The following is a 19,682-nucleotide window of genomic DNA, read 5'->3' on the forward strand; positions in this document are numbered from 1 at the left end:
GAACATGTACTTAAATAATTTAAATAAATCAAAACTATATGCTGAATTCAGACATGATTCATGCACGTATATAAATATTTTTTTTTTCATGATTAGTGTGAAATAATTAATTAGAAAATATAATTTACATTATTTCATATAAGTCATAATTAATTCAAATAAGAAATATTCACTATTAGAATTCAACACGTGGTTCACCAAACAAAAAATTCAACACATAATTTTTTCCCCACAGCCAACACATGAAATACTTCTCGAAAAATCCAATACAGATAATAACAATGTATCCAAGGTTGCCATTTTAACTCACATGATAGAAATTAATTAATACATAGTTCTTAAACAATTAATCTAAATATTTTTTTACAAACACAAAATGTATGCCGCAGGCAAAATCATTTATTGCAGGATTCTGGAGATTGATCCCTATTTGTACCTGAACCCCGACATGCATTGGAAGAAGAACGTCCCTACAAATAAAATAAATGAGAGGTATTATAAAAATTTGTGATAAATAAAAATATGTAAATAAAAAAATTAGGTATATTTACTCGAAGGTAGTTTTGTATCCATTTCTCTTCTATTGCCTTCATTTGAGTTTCAATTTCAGCCACTGCATCCATTCGACCTTTCATTTCAGCCATTGGTATCAATAGAGCTTCGAATTCAGCTATTCGCTTCCTTTCAGCTTCTATTTGAGCAATGTTTTAAAATCCGAACCGGACAGCGAACCGAAAATATCAATGGGTCACGGGTCTCATGGTTCAACCGGTCAGACCGGCGGTTGGACCGGTGACCTAATAATTAAATAAAAAATTATTTTATATATATATATATATATATAAGAAACAAGTTAACAAATACAACACTAGATTCTTGAATGCATCAGAATTTAGGCATGATCATTTAAAAAAAATAAAACTTCTATTTGCAATAAACAACTCTTAGACAATACAAAATAGATTCATCTTTATCCATTCAACAATCTGCAATAAACAGCTCAGATAATAAAAAGCAAGCTCATCTATTAGCATTCATTCTACTCCATTTAGAACCATAGAGATTACATTAAATTGGGTAAAGATATAAATGAGGGAGAAAGAAAATCTCACCGGGACTGAGAGAGAGAGAGAGAGAGCAATCAACAAAGAAGATGAAGAATCATGAAAGGGGTCGAGCTCGACGCCATCTGACTGTTTTCAACAACTGGATGCCTATACTAGAATTAATCAAGAACACGAAGTCACAAACCAAAATGAAGAAAGTGAAGTGAAGATGAAGAACAAATAAACATTTGAAGTTTGAGAGAGTTTGAGATGGCTAAAGTTAAATGGTGAAGACAACAAAGGGTGAACATAGAACCCAAATGGTTGAGAAAGCGAGTCCAAGATGGCTGAACGGTGAAGATAGAGCCTAGAAGGCTGAGTGGCTTGAGGGAGATGACACATAGAACAAAACCCAGATGGCTGAGATTTGAGAAGATGACGAGAATGAGTGCGTGCATTGTGCGAGACGGAGAGAAGTGAGACTAAAAAGAAGAAGAATGGGTCCTTATAGGTGTTGGTCTGCTAGACAGAGTGAGGAGAAGGGTTTTTTATTTTTAAAAATATCAATTTTGTCATTTTTTTGCGACTCGCTGTTGACCCGTAAAACCCGCTCCGGGTTCCGGGTTTTTCCCGGGTCTTTAAAAACCGTCCGATTCTAGGCGAGCCAACCCGGGCCAACTGCTAATCCAGGTTAATTGGTTGAACCAGCCCGTTTTCTTCAGCGGGCGACAGTCCGACCGGTCCGACCGTCCGGGTCGGTTCGGGTCTTAAAACTTTGTATTTGAGCCATTCTACTGCCTTCCATCTCATCTAATCTCGGTTTGATTTGGTTCATCAACTCATCTATTTGTGAACGTAAAGACATATTTTCAGCTTTTAATCTTTCAACTTCATTTCGTAGGGTTACATTGTTTGGATTCTTTGTACGTTTACGTGAATGAGCTTTAAATGATTTTGTTGACAAAGTTGACCCATAAACTTGTGTTGGAGTGGGACCCATTCCTAAGCCCCCTGGATGATCTGGGCCTATAACTCTCACTAAAATGTCATTATTGGCATTGGCCTCAGATGAAGAATGATGATTTTCACATTCTTTAAGCTTCTCCTATTAAAAGAATAAAATAAAAATCAAAAAAGTTGAATTCAAGAAAAATTAAGGAAATGTTTGGTTATGTTATTTTTTTTAAAAAAATTGTTTTGCAATATATTTTTAAAGCTATTTTTCAAAACAAAACAGAATAAATCAAAAATGATAGTTGCTAGTTGTTAATAATGGTAGCTTATGATAATAATTAGTCAAGATAACTGTCATTTTTAATAATAAAATGTAATGTACTTTGAAAAAAAAAAGAACAGCTTTAAATGTTTTTATTTTAAAAAAAAAACAAAAAATGAGAATAATTTTGAAAACAATTAAATTCAAAGCATTTATTCAAACAAATGTTTTTAATTTTTGTTTTTAAAAACAGTAAAACGAAACAAACCCTTAAACTTGTCACTTAATTATTCAGTTTCTATTAGGCAACTCATAATCTTACCATGACTGTTGCTGCTTCCTCATTGCAAGGATTGCCTTCTTTATTTAAATGTGTGACTTCATATAGTTCCTTGATGTTAACTGGCCGATCATCCTCTTCTTCCTATCAATAACAGTAAATTTAATTTAAATATTTTTCGTTAAATGAACAAGACATATTAATATTTTTCATAACAAATAAATTAAAAATTACCATATATCCCCTCCTCCTTGCAAAGCTTAAAGACCCACTTGTGTGATGAATCTTTTTCAGGCCCCTATTTTGAGCATTACGACTAGCCATCGCCTATAGAAAAAAAATAACATTTACAAAGATTAACATATATAAATATTAAAATAAAATCTTCTCCAGAACAATTTAATATTACCATTGTGTCCGGACGTGTACGATAATCAACATATGCTTCCCAATCTTCTTTAGAGAGGCCATGAGGAACATTATTTTTCAAATCTTGCAAGTTACAAGTGCGGTCTTATTCATCTTTAAATAATTTGTACTTAGCCTCTCTCCAATTTGCTCCCAATGCCATTAAAATAAAATGTTTGTGCTCAGCATCATTCACAATAAAGTGGGTCTGCATAACATACATACATGATATGATAATAAAAACATATTAATAACAATTAATATCAATTATACCAAAAACAAATAAAATTTTTTTTTGTATGTATAATTATTAATATTAAGTACCTTGATAATGTTTGTGTAAGCATGATTCTTTAATTGATCTGGCATCTTGTGCCAGTTTGGGTACTTCAAGGGAAAATTTGTCGAAGTCACTCGCAACAATTCTTAGGAAACTTCCTAAAATCCCAGCGCCTTCTCCTATTGGTTGATTAAATTCATTCCATTCCACTTGAATTCTCTCGCCACGTCCAAGCAGTAAAACATCACTTCCCTTCATGTTTCGAGTAGAACTATGGCCATTCTCATCTTAAAAAAAAAATAAAAAAATCATTAAAAAATAATTTTTTTTATTTTACCATTAGAATTGGTAAATGGACGGGTTCAACCTTTGGCCGAAAAGCCCTTTTTTATTTATAAAAATTTTTAATTCTTTTTTTAAAATAAAAATTATAATATCTAAAAATTAAAAATAAGTTTTTTTTTTGAAAAAAACAAGTAATATAAATTTTAATTTTAAATTTTAAATTTAATTTAAAAATTAATTTTTTTTTTGTTAAAACAAGAAACAAGCCTAAACAGGTTATCATAATCTATTTTATAGGACTTAAATGGGCCAATTTTAGAGTATGTTTGGATAAGATTGTAACTGAGGTTTGAAGGATTCGAGATTTGAGATTAAAAAGCTCGTTATGTTTTGTTTGATTTAAAAAAATTTTAAACTAACTGTTATCCCAAAACTTTAGTTAGGCCAAAAGCTAATGATTTTGGCTTCTAGCATTAGACACATCCTGACAGCATGTAATGCTATTTATATTTTTCTATTATTTGTTAATTACCATAATGTCCCTTGTCCACTCCTGTTAACATTCACACTCTTTGAATAATTTTGACTTCTACCATCTATATTTTTAAACTTAATAAACTCTTTATTTGGTTTTTATTTAAGTTGTTTTCTTATTTTTTTTTATTTTTTGGATATTTCTAGACTCCAACCGTTGAATCTAGAATGACTTTTTTACTACCTGTACATGGGGTTATTTTAGTTTTTTTATAATTTAATATTTTGTAATTTATTAATTTACTTTAGAGTTTTATAATTTACAAACAATAAATTATGTATGAACTCCTTTTTTTAAATTATAACTTAAACTTTAATATTTTTCATTAAAATATACAAGAAAACTTATGTCCATTTTTGTCATATACATTTTAATTAACTTTTAAATCAAATTATCTAAACAAATTTCAATTTGTTGAACTAACTTAAAAAAAAAATTCAAACATAAATCATGTTACATTTACATACTTTTTTCCTAATCTCATTTAGCTAACCTTAGTTGATTTTTAATTTCAGTTGAAAATTTTTTAATCTAAATACACACTTAAAATCCTAATTACACAAATTTTTCAAGTATAAAGCCAAAGGAAAAAGAATGACTTAAACAGGCAGTTCATATTCCTGGCTCTATTAGTTATCGTTGATGTAAAGACCTTAGTGTCTTGTTGATAAGCACTAATCAACCTAAACACTCGTTTACCAGAATAAATATATAACTCTACGTACCCGTAATTGTGACTCTATATCCTCCTCTTCTTGAGTTTTGGTGAGGGCGTCCACGACGAAACTGCCGATTCTGTGTATCTTCTGGTTCTGGTTGTTCTTGAATAGGCTCCTGTTGCCTTTCATTGAGATTTTCTCTGCTGCAACCTTCAGATATCAAATCTTTGTCCATTTTCTGAACACGAAATTATTAATAAATTACTATATCAATCATTATATAATTAATACAATCATGATATCATTTGCACTTACTAAAATAATTTATCGAACATCAAACTAAAAATAAATAGGAAATAAATCAACATAGACTTACTTTACAGCAGATTCAAACGTTGCTGTGATAAGATAGAATTTGAAAATCAACCCCGGCATTCAATTACATAGAAATATAAATATACCTATCATTAAAGACAGAAAAGAACTATTAACAAATTTAAAATGAAAAACAACTAAAAGAAGGAAAAATATTGAACGTAAAATATCAAAATATATTTGCAAATACAAAAATTATTATATCGATAACCAAGTCACTAAAATAATTCATCCAACATCAATTTTTTTTTTTCCTTTTTGCCAAAGAAATACTATCATTCAAAAATGGAGTAACACCAACAGTAACATCAGAAAGCGATAGAAACTCGAAAAGAAAAGAAAAGAAAAGAAAAACAGAAATGAAAACAACAAAAAGGCAGCAGCAAAAGTAATCTATGTCAGATTCCCGGATCTAAAATAAATATGGTCTAGGATTTGAGCCAGTTAGGATGCGAGTTTAATAACCCAGTTCAAATCAAATCCAAAGAGCACATCCAACACAAGTAACTCTTATTTAGATAATTTTCAAAAGCACGTTCAAATTATATTTGAGATGTACTTTTGTAAAATTCAACAAATAGTTGAATCTATCAAATGTGTTTTTGCAAAATATAAACTGAAAGCCAAACATATACTCAATCTACAGCCAGGTTATTGGTTCTTTAGATCCACTAAAAGCAGATTCTGCCAGTGAGTGACCAAGATTCATAATATTATCTGCCATTGTTGAATGTTCCCACCATTAGACATACAACAATATTGCTTACAGCATCAACTAGAGAAAGACAGTCCGACATAAAAGAAATTATCTGTGCAAACTATGATTAGAATACCAAGAAAGAGCTTTTCACTCTGCCTCCACCTTAGAGCCAGAAGAGGATGACGTTAGGGCCACATGTTCCTTGAATAAGATACTGAAAACCTGGTCAAGATATTGATTCAAGGATTAATTGTTAAAATTGAAATTGAACCGAAATTAAATCGATCATAAATAAAGTACTTTATTAAACTGGTTAAAATATCAATTTAATAGTTTCAGTTCAACCGGACAGGTTGACCCAAATCTCAATACTATACCCTTAATCCGTACACGAGGGCCTTGTTAATCCATAAAATGAAACCTACACCATCGACACAAACAAGAACAACACCACCTTCCCTTGACCTAGCATTAGAAGCATCCAAATTCCTATTGTCCTGGCTCTGCGAGTTAATCTTAACTAGAACTTTCAGTTCCCAAATGACTTTCCAGATTTCACTAGCCACCGAGGCACCAAGGTGTCTCTCTCAACAAAAAAGAACATCAAGCAGAGATTCACTTTGCTGAAAATATAGATGGTCCCGAATGTATAGATCAATTGATCTCATTTTATAGAAGACCAAATAAAGGAAACCCATCCTCCATTGATCCAAAAAAAGTTTACTAGCACAAAATCTGGAAAAGGACTCTTTGCTTCCAGCACCAATTCTCTCCAAACTTCATCCACAGTCATCAAGTCCCCAAAACTAGGAAAACAAATAATTGTATTTTCCTGAAAATTTTTAAGCAAGCCAATTTCTATGTAAAAGATAGAGAGTTTACTAAAACACGTTGCAGAGTTCATCCCTTCTACAGGTACCTCTAGCCCATGGTGGTTTCCATTCAATCCAAGAATAACCAAAAGTCATCCTTAGAATCTATAACATTATTCCAGTGCAGGTTCATAGAAATCAAACAGTAAGTAGCCATATGGAAAGAGCATATTGTTGAATCTTTATAGATTAGCAATCAATTACAAATTCATAACCAAAATAGTATTGTAAGTATTAAGTAATCTTTATGTTATATTGTGCACTACTTTAAAATAGATTGAGTCTAATTGAATGACCATAATAGGCTAGAAAAATATTCAATTATAGTATACCAGAAGAGACTCTAATTTATAAGGCGCACATGTGTTATTATTGATCCTATTTAAGATAATAGGAACACTTTGGTCATTATGATTTCATAATGAGCAACATTATAAGATGCTTTGTTCCAGCAAAATAAACTCATTCTCTCTTGATATATATTCCCAGTGAGTTGCTCTCTCTCCTGTTTAACAATATATTCTTTGTTCACAACTTCACCAAATTCAGATCCGGAGTATCCATAGACCACAATATGCTTCAAGGTAATTTGTTTAAGCATTATTTTATGTCACATACCACATTGAAGAGGATTCATAATTTTAGCCAAATTGGTTCACCGGCTCCTTGAAAAGAAAAACCTAACCCTTCCATCATCTTCCTAATGCCTTGTGACAGCTTATACACTCGGAACACTACAAAGTACAAACAACTATCTATATAAAGTATTCTCCACATAGATCGCATCTCTTCTAAGATAAAATTAAATGAATCTGAAAACACAGTCTTCCCCGAAGGTCATAATGCAATTCCACTGTATAAGCATAGCTGCTGTCTACAGGGGCGGGACCAGAGCCAAAGGTTGGGGGCTTGGGGCCTCGGGTGATTTTAAATGGCTAAATAAGTTGCTTAATTTTTTTATTTTAAATATTTATTATAATTTTACAATGTGAGAAATTTTTCAAGAATAAAAATCATTTATAATAATATAAACAAATAAAACATCATGAAATTATCATAATCTTGGAGAATGGTGATGATAGAAGTTTAAAAAAAATAAAAAAAATAAATCATTTAGTGTTTTGATCCAATTATAATTCAGTTACTAAACTTTTACTCGTTATAACTCAATCTCTAAAATTTTGACTCGATTGTAAATCAATCTCAAAACTTTACTTCTTATAATTTAGTCCTTGAAGTTTTAATTTCTTAAATATTAGTTCTTATATTTTTAAAAAATAAAATTATAAAGATTAAAAATATTTTAAAATTTATTACTAATATCTTAAATTACTAAACCCTTTTAATATTTATAAATATTATAAATGTTAAAAGTTTAAAATATTTTTAAACTTTATAATTTTATTTTTTAAAATATAAGGACTAATATTTAAGATATTAAAATTTTATAAACTAAATTACAAGAAGTAAAGTTCAGGGCTGATCTACAACCAAATCAAAATTTTAAAGACTAAATTAAAACTAAATTAAAATTATAAAAATTAAATGATTAATTTTTTTTAAAAAATAATAATTTATCAATGCTCTACAACATGTAAACATCATTACTCTTAAACCATGCAAAAGTGACAAGTGGGAGTGGCAAGAGTTAAAATTGAAAACATAAGAAGGTCAAGGAAGTAATTTCATCCACTGAGTTAACCTCTCCCCGGCCAGCGTATTATTATACAAAAGCAACTGGAACAGCTGATGCTCATCTTCAGCTCAAACAAAATAAGTTATAAATCAACATAAACTTACCTCAGATTTAAAGGCTGATGTGATTAAATAAAATCTGAAAACCCAGCTGAAGATTTTCTTTTTGACCTTGAACGCTGAAGATCCAACTACATAAATATATAAATATATCAAATATTAAAGATTAAAAGAATTGAAAATTTTAAATTAATTAAAAGAAGGAAAACTAGAGCATACCTCACTGAAAAGCTTGAGCGTGCTGAAAGGAGATGACGCCCCTGAGAGTATTTATAGGGAACGGGGAACCGTGGCTCTTCCCACGGTTCAAGTAACGAACCGTGGGTAGTTGCCACGGTTTCTGAACGAACCGTCGGATTTCTGCACGGTTCTTTGGCAAGGTGCCATTTTGAAATCGGAACATCGGCAATGGCTTCAAACGACGCCGTTTCGGACTCCGCCCCTGACTTCAACGATTCTCTGACGGACCGTGAGCTCCGGTACATCAAGGCGAGGCTCGATAACGACAAGGATAAAGAGATATTTGGCTTTGTTTGTAAGAGATGGCTTCACTTGCAGAGCAGCGAGGGGGAGAATCTTACTTCTCGCGCTGGGTCCCACATGCTCCTGCGATTGGACAGCAGGTTCACCCGTTTGGTAAAGCTGGATCTCTCTCGATCAATTTCTCTCTTCTTTTTTCCCGCCCCATACCGATTTTGACTTCTCTCTCATCGTCAGTTGTTTCACGCGCTTTGGGGCGCTTAATTTGCATAACTGTAAAGGTCAGTTTTCTATGTTGTTTATTTTTGGCTTTTGCGATTAGGATCCATGGACTGAACTCTAATTAGCTCCGATTTTCAGTTGATATAGATCGTGTTATTTCAGTTATAGGTGATTATTGACGAACAAAATGTTGGTCCTACTATTTACTGTTAGTAGGGCTTGAGCTGAAACTCGATATTTTGCCCTGTACTGTAGTTTGTGGTGGTTGGAATTATAATGTATGTTTTTTTTCAAGTCTTCATTCCACTGTTCATTGGTTTCATTTTCTGTTAGTAGAATTCATCCCATTTACCCACTTGACGAGATGACTTGTAAGTCGTAACCTTCAAACATCGGGGGCTTGGTTCAGAGAGTGTTGAAGCTTAAGTAGAAGAACTATCTTCTTGGCAAGTTGGTATTGTCATTGTAGCAATTTTAAAGGTGAAGGAATAATCCTTCCCACCTAGCTTTCTAGTTTTGCAGATGTAAATGCTGTGTGAGAGACAATATATAAATAGATAGATAAAGGGAAAAGAGTTGGTTGGTGGGAACAATAGTGTCATAACATTTCACATCGTCAGATTCTGAACGATGTCAAGTTTTTCAACTTTTCGGAGTATCATCTATTTATCCTACTTAAAAGTTTCAAAATGATTTTGACAGGGTATTGTTTGTGTTGGTAATATAAAGGAATCAGACATTGGAATGGCTGCAATTGTTGAGACTCTTTCGAAATTGCAATGTTTGGACATATCCTCCTGCAGAAAGGTGACAGACAAGTGATTATCAGCAGTAGCCAAGGGGTTGTCTTGACCTACGAATTTTGTATCTGGCTGGATGCGGATTTGATACAGATGACTTATTAGAAGCGCTCTCCAAGAACTGTCACAACTTAGTAAGTGTTGGGGTTGCAAGAGTGTATAAATATCACACACAAGGGACTAACAGACCTCACAAGTGGTTGTAAGTATTTAGACATCAACAAATGCAACTATGTTGGTGATGTAGGGATCTCTTGCATTTTTGGGGCTTGTTCATCTTCTCTCAAGACACTGAAATTTTTGTTCTGCTATAAGATTGGGGATGAAGCTATCGCATCCTTGGCCAAATTCTGTAATAATCTTGAGACCTTAATCATTGGTGATTGCCGGGATGTCTCCAATGACGCAATAAAGTTGCTGGCTACATCTTGTAGAAGAAATTTTATTGCAAATGGTTTGGTGTCTAAGCATCTATGACTCATCATTGAGCGGTGTATTGAATGATTGAGCTTTGAACCTTGGTGGTTGTGAAGAGATGACAGATGCTGCATTCCAGCTTATAAGCAGCAGTGAAAAAGAAGAAGCTTTGAATTTGAAGTTTTGGAATGTTAAGAATTCTCCAAGGATCACAGTGGCAGGTATAGGCTTTCTTTTGAGCAAATGCAGTAGTCTAGAATACTTGGATGTGAGGTCGTACCCATATGTTACCAAGGCTTGGTGCAACGAGGCCGAGCTGCATTTTCCTGAATGCTGTAAAGTTGACGTCAATGATAATGTCAGTGAACTTGTCGTGCCCTTTTGTCGGCATAATGTTTTAGAAAGGTTAGCATCATCTAAATGTTAAGACATTGGAGATTTGAAGAGGGCCCTTCTGGTACCAGCGCCATGTCAATTTCCTTGCAACTTGTAAATAGTACCTGTGTAATTGTTTTCTGCCTTTGCAAGTTATTACCTCTTAGCACCCCCTATTTTCTTTTGTTCCTAGGTTGTCATGTATGATAATCTTAATATCATCACTGTTTGTATGTAGTATCAATGCATGTATATAAAGATACATTATTTATAGAGTCTTGACCATTGTGGCTTCAGTGGTATCTAGTTTGTGCATATTTCCCCTCAGAATTATTTGTTTTGTTGTGCCATGTATGCTTGGTTGAGCCATTGTTTGCAGACTGAACTGATTATTCAACCAAAGAGGAGTCATTTTTTGGTACGTGTTGGCAAGAAGGGAAAAAAAAATTATGGTTGGAAAGGATGAAATGAATTTTTTTTTAAAATATATGTTTAAACTTAAATATACATTATTGTATAATTTTTATAATACTTGACACAAATTCCAGCTTCCATCCAGTTATTATAATGCCAACTAAGAGAAGGGAGAATGACAATAAAATTTCAAGATATAAAATTTATGACAATTACATTTCTGACAAAATTTTTTAAAAAATAAATTGTAAATATTGATATAAATAATTATAAACAACAAATTTAATTGTAAATTGGGAGTTACATTTAGAATTCAAATGTTTTTACAAATAGAACTTTTAAATTTACAATTATCTAAATAAATATTTGTAATTTATACTTTTGAAAATATTGTTGGAGATTTAAATTATCATAAATTATCTATTTTGGAATTTTATTGCTATTCTCCAAGAGAAAAAACCCACAGCAAAACTAAGTAGCACAAGAAAATTGGAAGCATAGTTATTCAAATCATCTGACATCTACAATCATATTGGATTTTGACTAATTAAATTGAGAGTCTAAATTTAATTTCATGTGTATGGACACTATTAAATTAATATTAAATTTAAAATATTTATTTTTAAATCAGCAGAATAAGCTGTTGTATTCCAATAACTAATGCAATTCATTCATTTAGACTCCGTGTCATTCTATAAAGACCTTGATATATTTTATCATATTTATCAAACTAAAAACAAAAAGGGAAGGTGCACCTGCAGAGGTAGACAACTTTAATTAGCATGAAAGTGAGAAAATGGAAGGAATCTTAAGACACATTTCATTTCACCCACATGATCACATAAAACCGATCACTCTGCTTCTTGACAGCTCACTCCCCATGCACTGGTCAAAAATCTGTGCAATTTTCCTCACATTTTCAGCCAAAACAATCTTAAAAGGCAAAAAGCTCTGTTTTCTTTTCCCCACTAGGTTTACCATAAGGTTCAGAATCTGGAGAATCCATTGCCCTGCCCAACATGTTCTCTTTGGTGACAGCTCTGAGCTTTGTGACAACAGTGTGTTTGATCTCAAAGAATGTGGTGATTAATGCTCTTAACCCGGAGAATTACTATAACTTGGCTCCTTCTCCATCATCAATGGTTGCTGGGTCTGCAGGACCAGCCTCAGCTTCCTATTTGTCTGTTGGTTAATAGGTTTCTCTCTTCTGGTCTATGTTGTAGCCATTTTCTCTCACTAGAAGGCTGAAATATCAAATCTCTTTAAGAATCATGTTTGGTGTCTCGTTTTTTAGTGTTCCCTTTTCTTCTCCTCCCTTGTGTAATTTTAGTACCTTTTTGTATCAAATCATGTGGTAATTTCAGTGCTTACTTTTTCCTCTTTTGCTTAGTCTGTTTCTTTCTGCATTTAAACCATCATTTTGCAAACAGAGACTTTAGATTCCAAGGAAAACTCTCAAAAAAATTTCTCTCGAAATCTTGATTAGCCAATTAATGAAGATTTCGGGCTCATGTGGTAGAGCCTCAAAATACATTTCCTGTTTAATATATGGATTAAGTCCGACCATCATAATTGTGATGGGAATGCTAGCAAAAAGTAATCTCCGTTTTTTGTGCCAAGGAAAGTAATCTCAATTTCAATGGGACCAAAAGGAATCATAATGAATCTATAGCTATTCCATTTTGATGACTGTATTGGATTTATAATGTTGTACTTATATTTTCTGCAACCACAAAAAAAAAAAAAAAAAAAAACCTTCAAACATAGTTTGGCAAGTAACCCCATACTGTGATAATACAATCACGATGAATCTGCTTTCATTCAATTATCTCTCCCTTGTCTTTCTTTAGGCTTTCATCACTTTCTTTCTCCTATGTAATTATTAAAAATATTCAAATAATTCTAAGTGGCAACAAACAAAATTCATTTCACCGTTGTCAAGCAATACCTCTTCTTATTGTGAGCTCCACAGTGTGCAATTTGTCCTCTGCCACCAGCCAAAGGAGCACCTTCATCTTTTCCGGCACGTTTAGCTTCTAAATGAGCTTGAGTTTCCATATGCTGTCTCAGTGATCATTTATACCTGCAAAAATAAAAGGGAAATTTACGTTAAAGTCCGGCATAAAAAAAAATTACGTTGAAGGTTACTATAGTGTCAATAATCTTAATTCAGTTGTTAATAAATTTTATAGTCATTAATATTGTGTTATAGATTTTACTATGAAGGAACTTGGATGGTTTTCAAATGTATTTGTCCCAAGTATAAGGTCTTTTTGTTCAACATTTTCTTCCTGTACTTAATATAAGGTGAAGTTTGAAAATTTCTTTTTATCTTTAATATAGTGTAAAGTTAGAACAATTAATTTTTTTTGGTTAATTTCAACTCCTTTTTATTTATTGTCATTTGAATTTTTGAATAATAATTTATCATATTATTAATTGCATAAAAAATTGATAAGTTACATATTTTTTAGGAAAAATTAAATATAAGTCCTATGAAGTAGACTTATTTACAAATAAGTCTCGCAACTTAAATGTAATTTAAAATTAAGGTACAAAAATAATATTGGTTTAACTATTAGATATTTAAAGTTATAGTTATAAAATATTACTGATAAGATAGTTGTAAAAAATTAGTGTTAAACTTTATTAGTAATGCATGATTAGTTTAACTATTAGATATATATATATATATATATATGTATGTATGTATATAAAGTCATAGTTGTAAAATGTTGAGGCGATAATTGTAAATTACTAATAAGATAGTTGTATATAATTAGTATTAAACTTGTAATCATGATCAACTTAAATATTGGACATGTGAAATTTAGCTATAAAAAGTTAAAGTAATAGTTATAAATTATAAAATAGTTGTAAATTACTTGATTGATGTAACATATTTTTAATAAGATAAAAGGGCAAAAATACCCACAAAGTGGTCAGTGATGGGCACCCAATATCATAAAGTGAGTAAAAGGGCAAAAATATTTATAACATTACATAGATGAGTACAAAAGTGATCAAACTGTTAACTTTAACCTATTAAACGCTGACTATATATGCCACGTGTCAGTCTTTATTGACATAGACTAATAAAGGGGTAAAAATACCTACGAAGTCATAAGTCAGGAGTAAAAATATCCACAATGTTATCAGAGTTAGTGCAAAAGTGACCAATCCTTTAAATGTTGACCGTTTAGCCGATACCTAAGCAGAAGTTGACTATTTTTTTGTTGATATAGACAAAAGATATTTCCAGATGAATTTTTATGAATGTTGATCGATCATCATATGAGTACCCATAATGTTACTTTAATAGGTGCAATAGTGACCAATTCACCAAAATCAATGTCACATGATTTCTTTCCATTGCCACGTATCTTGTCCCCTTCCTTTCTTCCTCTCTACTCATTTTTCTTGTTTGCAAAACTTGAGATTCAACATAGTGAGGTAAGTTATACAAAATCAAAGATTAAGATTGAACACACCTAGCTTAAGAAAATTTTCATAACCTTAAGCAATTGTATGTATGATAGATTTAAAATTTTTAAATGGTTTTTACTACTACTATAAAGAAACAAACAATTTAATTTGATGGTCAGTTAAAATCATGGTTAGAAAACCAGACCAGATCGGACCGGCCGGTTGGATCGGCGAACTGGTAACCGGCCACATGTCCGGTCTGATTTGCTGCATAGATCAGATAGAACTTAATTCGGATTAACCCGGATGACTCGGGAAAAACCCGGAGCAAATTGTTCGACCCCACGAGTTGGGCGGGTTGAATGGGTCACTTTTTTCTCCTTCCAATGGCTCCAAAATGATGCTGGAAAAGAGCAATGATGAAGAAGAAGCTAGCGGCGGAGATATGTGCTTCGTTCCATATATAAATGACGAGCAAATTTGAGCAACAAGATATTGAGCAGATCTAGAAAAAATATAAAGGACAAACAACCATAAGTAGACGAACTAATGATAGAAAAATAGCAAGCAGCAGATTTGAAAACATAAATATAGAATGCTGAACAGCTAGAAGAAGAAAGAGTGAAACACTGAGGCCCCGTTTGGTATGATTGAATAGTTTTTGATGAAATTAAAATTGAAATTGGAATCAGAATTGGAATAGAATTGAATTATAAAAGTATGTTTGGTATGTCAAAAAAATTAGATGGAATCCTTGCATTACTTTTGTTTGGTATGCAAGACATGGAAATGGAATTATACTTAAAAGACAAAAATACCCATATATAAAAATTAAAATAAAACATAATAAAAACTTAATTGTGTACCAATAAAAACATTTAATAAAGGTAGCAAGGAAATACAAGAAAATCAAAAGTTTCCCTTCCTAAATAATAAAAAATCCAGTAAAATATTTTACAAAAAATATTATAAATATATAAATTATATACAAATATTATATATAATACTATCTTATATATATATATATATATATATATAACGTTTTATATATAATGAGCAAAAATATTAGGAACCAGGAGTGAGGTGAGGGTTTTATATTTTTTGAGGGAAAATTTGTCTTTCTGGAATTTGTACGATGGCAAAAGTATCTTAAATGTTACAATTCTATAGAATTGCTCCCAATTCTATAACTTTAAATAAGGAATTCAATTCAGCCTCTTTTCATAGAATCAGGATTTCTAAGAATTGTAATTCATATCTACCAAACATCACTTTATTCAGATTTTTATCCTAATTTCATTTCCATCTTCACAATTTCAACCTACCAAACATGGTCTGAGTGAAACTTGAAAACTCGAGCGGGTGTGGCTTTGACTGGCGTTCTAGGAGTGGGAGAGGAAGAGATTTTTTTAATTTTCATTTTACATCAATGATGGTATATGTATTGTCATTTCTTGGCTGACATTGTTTACTGCTACACGTCTACTACACACCTTTCTAAACAATGTTAAAATTCAATTGCTGAAAAAGCCAAAAAGGTGCTCATGGCTATTTTATTTTATTTTTATAATCTAAAACTTTATATATGTTAACGGCTTTACGCACTCTATTATTTAACATTAGATATTTATTTTTTAATTTTAAATGATTATTTATATCTCTTTCTAATTATATTTATATTTTAATTTTTAAAATTTTATTCTTATTATTTTTTAAGAAAATGTTTTTCTATTATATTTTCTACCAAATATTATTATCACTTGAATTATTATTTTATATTATATAACATATCAAGTCTTGGATATGGCTAAATATATCAAGAATTAAGGTATTTTTTTAAATTATTTTATTTTATTATGACCGGTTTGATTCCGGTTTAACTCCCGATTCAACCCCGCTTGAACCATTAACTCTTGACCCAATGCGTTAACCGGTTCAATGACCGGTCCAGTTTTTAATACCTTGGTTAAAATGATATTTTCTCACATGATATTCATATAATAACCGATTAACTTCAAGAGAATTTTATTTGAAATATGTTTTATCCATATCAATGAAAAAATGGACAACTTTGCTTAAGTGTCAGCTAAACGGTCAACATTTAAGGGATTTGATAGATTGATCACTTTTGCACCAATTTTGGTAACATTATGAGTATTTTTGCTTCTGGCCGACAACTTCATAGGTATTTATGCTCCTAATCGACGACTTCGTGAATATTTTTGCTTCTTTATTAGTCTACGTCAACAAAGACTGACACTTGGCATGCATAGTCAGCATTTAACGGACAAAGTTAACGGCGTTAGATTAAAGCTAATGGTTTGATAACTTTTGCACCCATTTATGTAACATTATGGATATTTTTGCCTTTTTTCTTACTTTAGGATACTGGGTGCCCTTGGCAAACCACTTTGTAGGTATCTTTACCCCTTTATCCTTTTTAATAAGGGCATTATTATCTTTACACTCCACTTTTAAATTACAATCAAGTCCCAAGGAATATGGCCAGTGTTTTTAAATTTCATAAGACTTATTTATAAATAAGCATATTCTACAAGACCTATACATAATTTTTCTTTTTTTTAAAAAAAAAATTGAAGTTATAACTAATACTCCCCTTGGTCCTTATTATAGAGCATCTTTTAGAATGATTTTTAATCTTAATATAGGTCACATGAAGAGTTATTTATTATTATTTTTTAATTTTACTCATGTTATAAATTTAATTTTATAACTCATCACGTAATGTGAAATTGAAATTTTTAATAGAGATAAAGTTAGAATTTTTTATTTTAAGACATTTAATAAGCTAATTTATTCCTTGATTACAGTGAAGTAGTAGAAAGCTTGCCAGAAGAGCACTGGGAAGTAGTCTTTGTTAATAAACTCTTGGTTAACCTTGCCTCACATACAGTGACGGACTCTGGAAATTTTGTTGACGCGGGGCAAAACTTATATCAAATAAATATTAATATTTTGAAATATAATTATAATTTTTTATTAAATTACTACAAAATAATTTCATTAAAATTAAATGCATAAGAAACAATAAAAACTATAAAATTATAATAACTTAAAAAATAAATTATCTTAATATAAGAAAAAATATATTAAAAATAATAGACTAAGTAGTAGTTATTTAACATCATACTCCAATACATTTTTTTAATAAATTACTCAGTACTCTGTTGATGAAAAGAATTGTACCCTTTTAAAATAAATATTTTCAATATAAACAACTGAAAAATATTTTCTATTTTATTAGAAAATAAAGATTAATATTTTATTTGAGGAGTTGAAAATATATTTAATAATATTTTATTACACTGTTATATTTATATAATATGAACTAACATTCTTTTTAATTTTTCATATTGATATCTCTATCTCCTATAAAATTAGCAATACAAATAATATTAACTACCTTGATTGAATAAGCGAGAAAAAGTTCAGGCCGTAAGGTGAAGACTGAAATTTAAAAAAAAAAAAAAAAGTGATGCAAGAGCAATATTAGAGGAAGGGGGCAAAGGACAATTTTTTGGAAGGGGCAAGTGAAAGTTTTCCTATTATAACTAAGAGATCAAATTGGTGTTAGTAGGGCCAGCTGCCCCCTCTTAGTTAGACGTAGGTCTGTCATTGCTCACATATTAAGTATGAAGGGAGTAACTTTGTTAAAATTTGAGTTGTTGCTAGTATAACATCTTAAAAATTAACTTTCTGTTTAATTAACATAATCAAGGATAATTAAGTAAATTAATATGATGTGTGATTATAGAGAGTTAATGAATGTTTTGAGTTGTGATTTCAATTCTAGGATTGGTTCTGGAGCAAGTGGGGATGCCAAAACCTTAAGAAGTGAGGAAAACAAGAGAAAATGCTTCTATATCATATGCCGCAGCGTATAAGTCACCAACACACGAAGCCTAGCCCTTTGTACTACACGAATTACAGTGCATGATCAATTTCTAATAGTAATAAGAACAAAATCAATCTAAAAATGGAGAAGAGATAAAGAAAGAATAAAGAAAACGCCTCTTGCTCTACTAAGTCATGCCATTTGGGAGGATTGAGAGCCATTTGAAGCTTGATAACACTTAAGGTAAATTTTTCAAGCTTCCTCATCCCTTCCTCTTTCAATTTTTGCTAAATTTTGGGTTAGAGATTGTTTGAGTAAGATGACTTTCGATCCTTATAAGCTATGAATCTAAATCCGTTAACTTAAATAAAATTAATAACAGTTGTTTTGATTATTTAAATAGCACTGATTATTTTACAATTATTTGGTTGATGAAAGTCATTAATGACTAAAAATGGGTTATTAATGAGGTTGTTGGGAGTGTTTCAAAGCTATTAATGATAGTTGGGTGATACATTGAAATTATTGTGAATTCAAGGAAGTTAATAAATCCAATGTGTATGTTTAAAAATAAGAGATTATGATTTTAGGAGTTGGAAGTGTTGAACTAGAGAGTTGAGATTATCTTATGGATAATATTAATCATTGTTGATATGACTAAATTGTAAATTAACTGTTCTTGGCACCATTTGAGCTAATTGAAGCTTTAGAAGTATTTGTTATTGAAAGATAAACTTTTAATCTCTTAAAAGTTTAAGAAAAATTTAGTTTGTACATTTATTTATTAGTTAGTTATAAATAATTATAACTTATTTTTGGAAAAGAATAGTGTGTTTGAACATGTTAAATGCAAGTGTGGCATAAATTATTAATTCAAGTTTTGATAATATGATTTTGTATGTGAAGTGTGGATAAATGGCTTGTTTGAGCATAAACATGAGAACATGCATGAGAAATATGATGTGATAATAATGTGATGTGAATGAGATCAAGAAGAAAAGGTTGAGATTGTAAAAAATGAATAATGCTATGAATAGAAATAGATGTGAGTAAATTTGCTGATTGCATATGCATATAATTTTATACTTGAGAATTTGTATGCCAAGAGTTGATGTATAAGTGATTGCTTATTATGAGCTAAGCATATATGCACTGTATGACCATGGAGGTAGGAGTTTACCTAGAGAGTGGAGTAAAGATTCTAAATTCACTTGGTAAGGCCACCATTCAAAGTTCAATAGCTTATCCTTTTATTTTCATTGTTCTACTTGTTCTTGAGGG

The 19,682-nt window shown here is 31.0% G+C and overlaps 1 long non-coding RNA gene and 1 pseudogene across 10 annotated transcripts; one reads left to right on the top strand and one right to left on the bottom strand.

Annotated features, from left to right (window-relative positions):
* Positions 1 to 248: 248 nt before the first annotated feature.
* LOC129313480 (uncharacterized) lies at positions 249 to 8,924 on the bottom strand. Of its 10 annotated transcripts, none has more exons than XR_008593965.1 (12): positions 8,631 to 8,921; positions 8,457 to 8,542; positions 5,918 to 6,006; positions 5,086 to 5,170; positions 4,776 to 4,912; positions 3,275 to 3,517; positions 2,952 to 3,158; positions 2,777 to 2,869; positions 2,585 to 2,686; positions 1,113 to 2,151; positions 552 to 797; positions 249 to 470 (listed from the first exon to the last, which is right to left on the bottom strand). It is a non-coding gene; the product is annotated as an uncharacterized LOC129313480 (long non-coding RNA). The 10 variants fall into 10 exon arrangements; XR_008593961.1 differs by having other exon boundaries at positions 4,776 to 4,947; positions 5,947 to 6,006; positions 8,631 to 8,862; XR_008593957.1 differs by having other exon boundaries at positions 4,776 to 4,947; positions 8,631 to 8,862.
* Positions 8,913 to 11,020, top strand: LOC129313479 (uncharacterized; annotated as a pseudogene).
* Positions 11,021 to 19,682: the final 8,662 nt, after the last annotated feature.

The sequence above is a fragment of the Prosopis cineraria genome, unplaced genomic scaffold, assembly GCF_029017545.1.
Source record: "Prosopis cineraria cultivar Desert tree isolate PC_DT_omini unplaced genomic scaffold, ASM2901754v1 PC6, whole genome shotgun sequence".
In the NCBI taxonomy this organism is placed as follows: Eukaryota; Viridiplantae; Streptophyta; class Magnoliopsida; order Fabales; family Fabaceae; genus Prosopis; species Prosopis cineraria.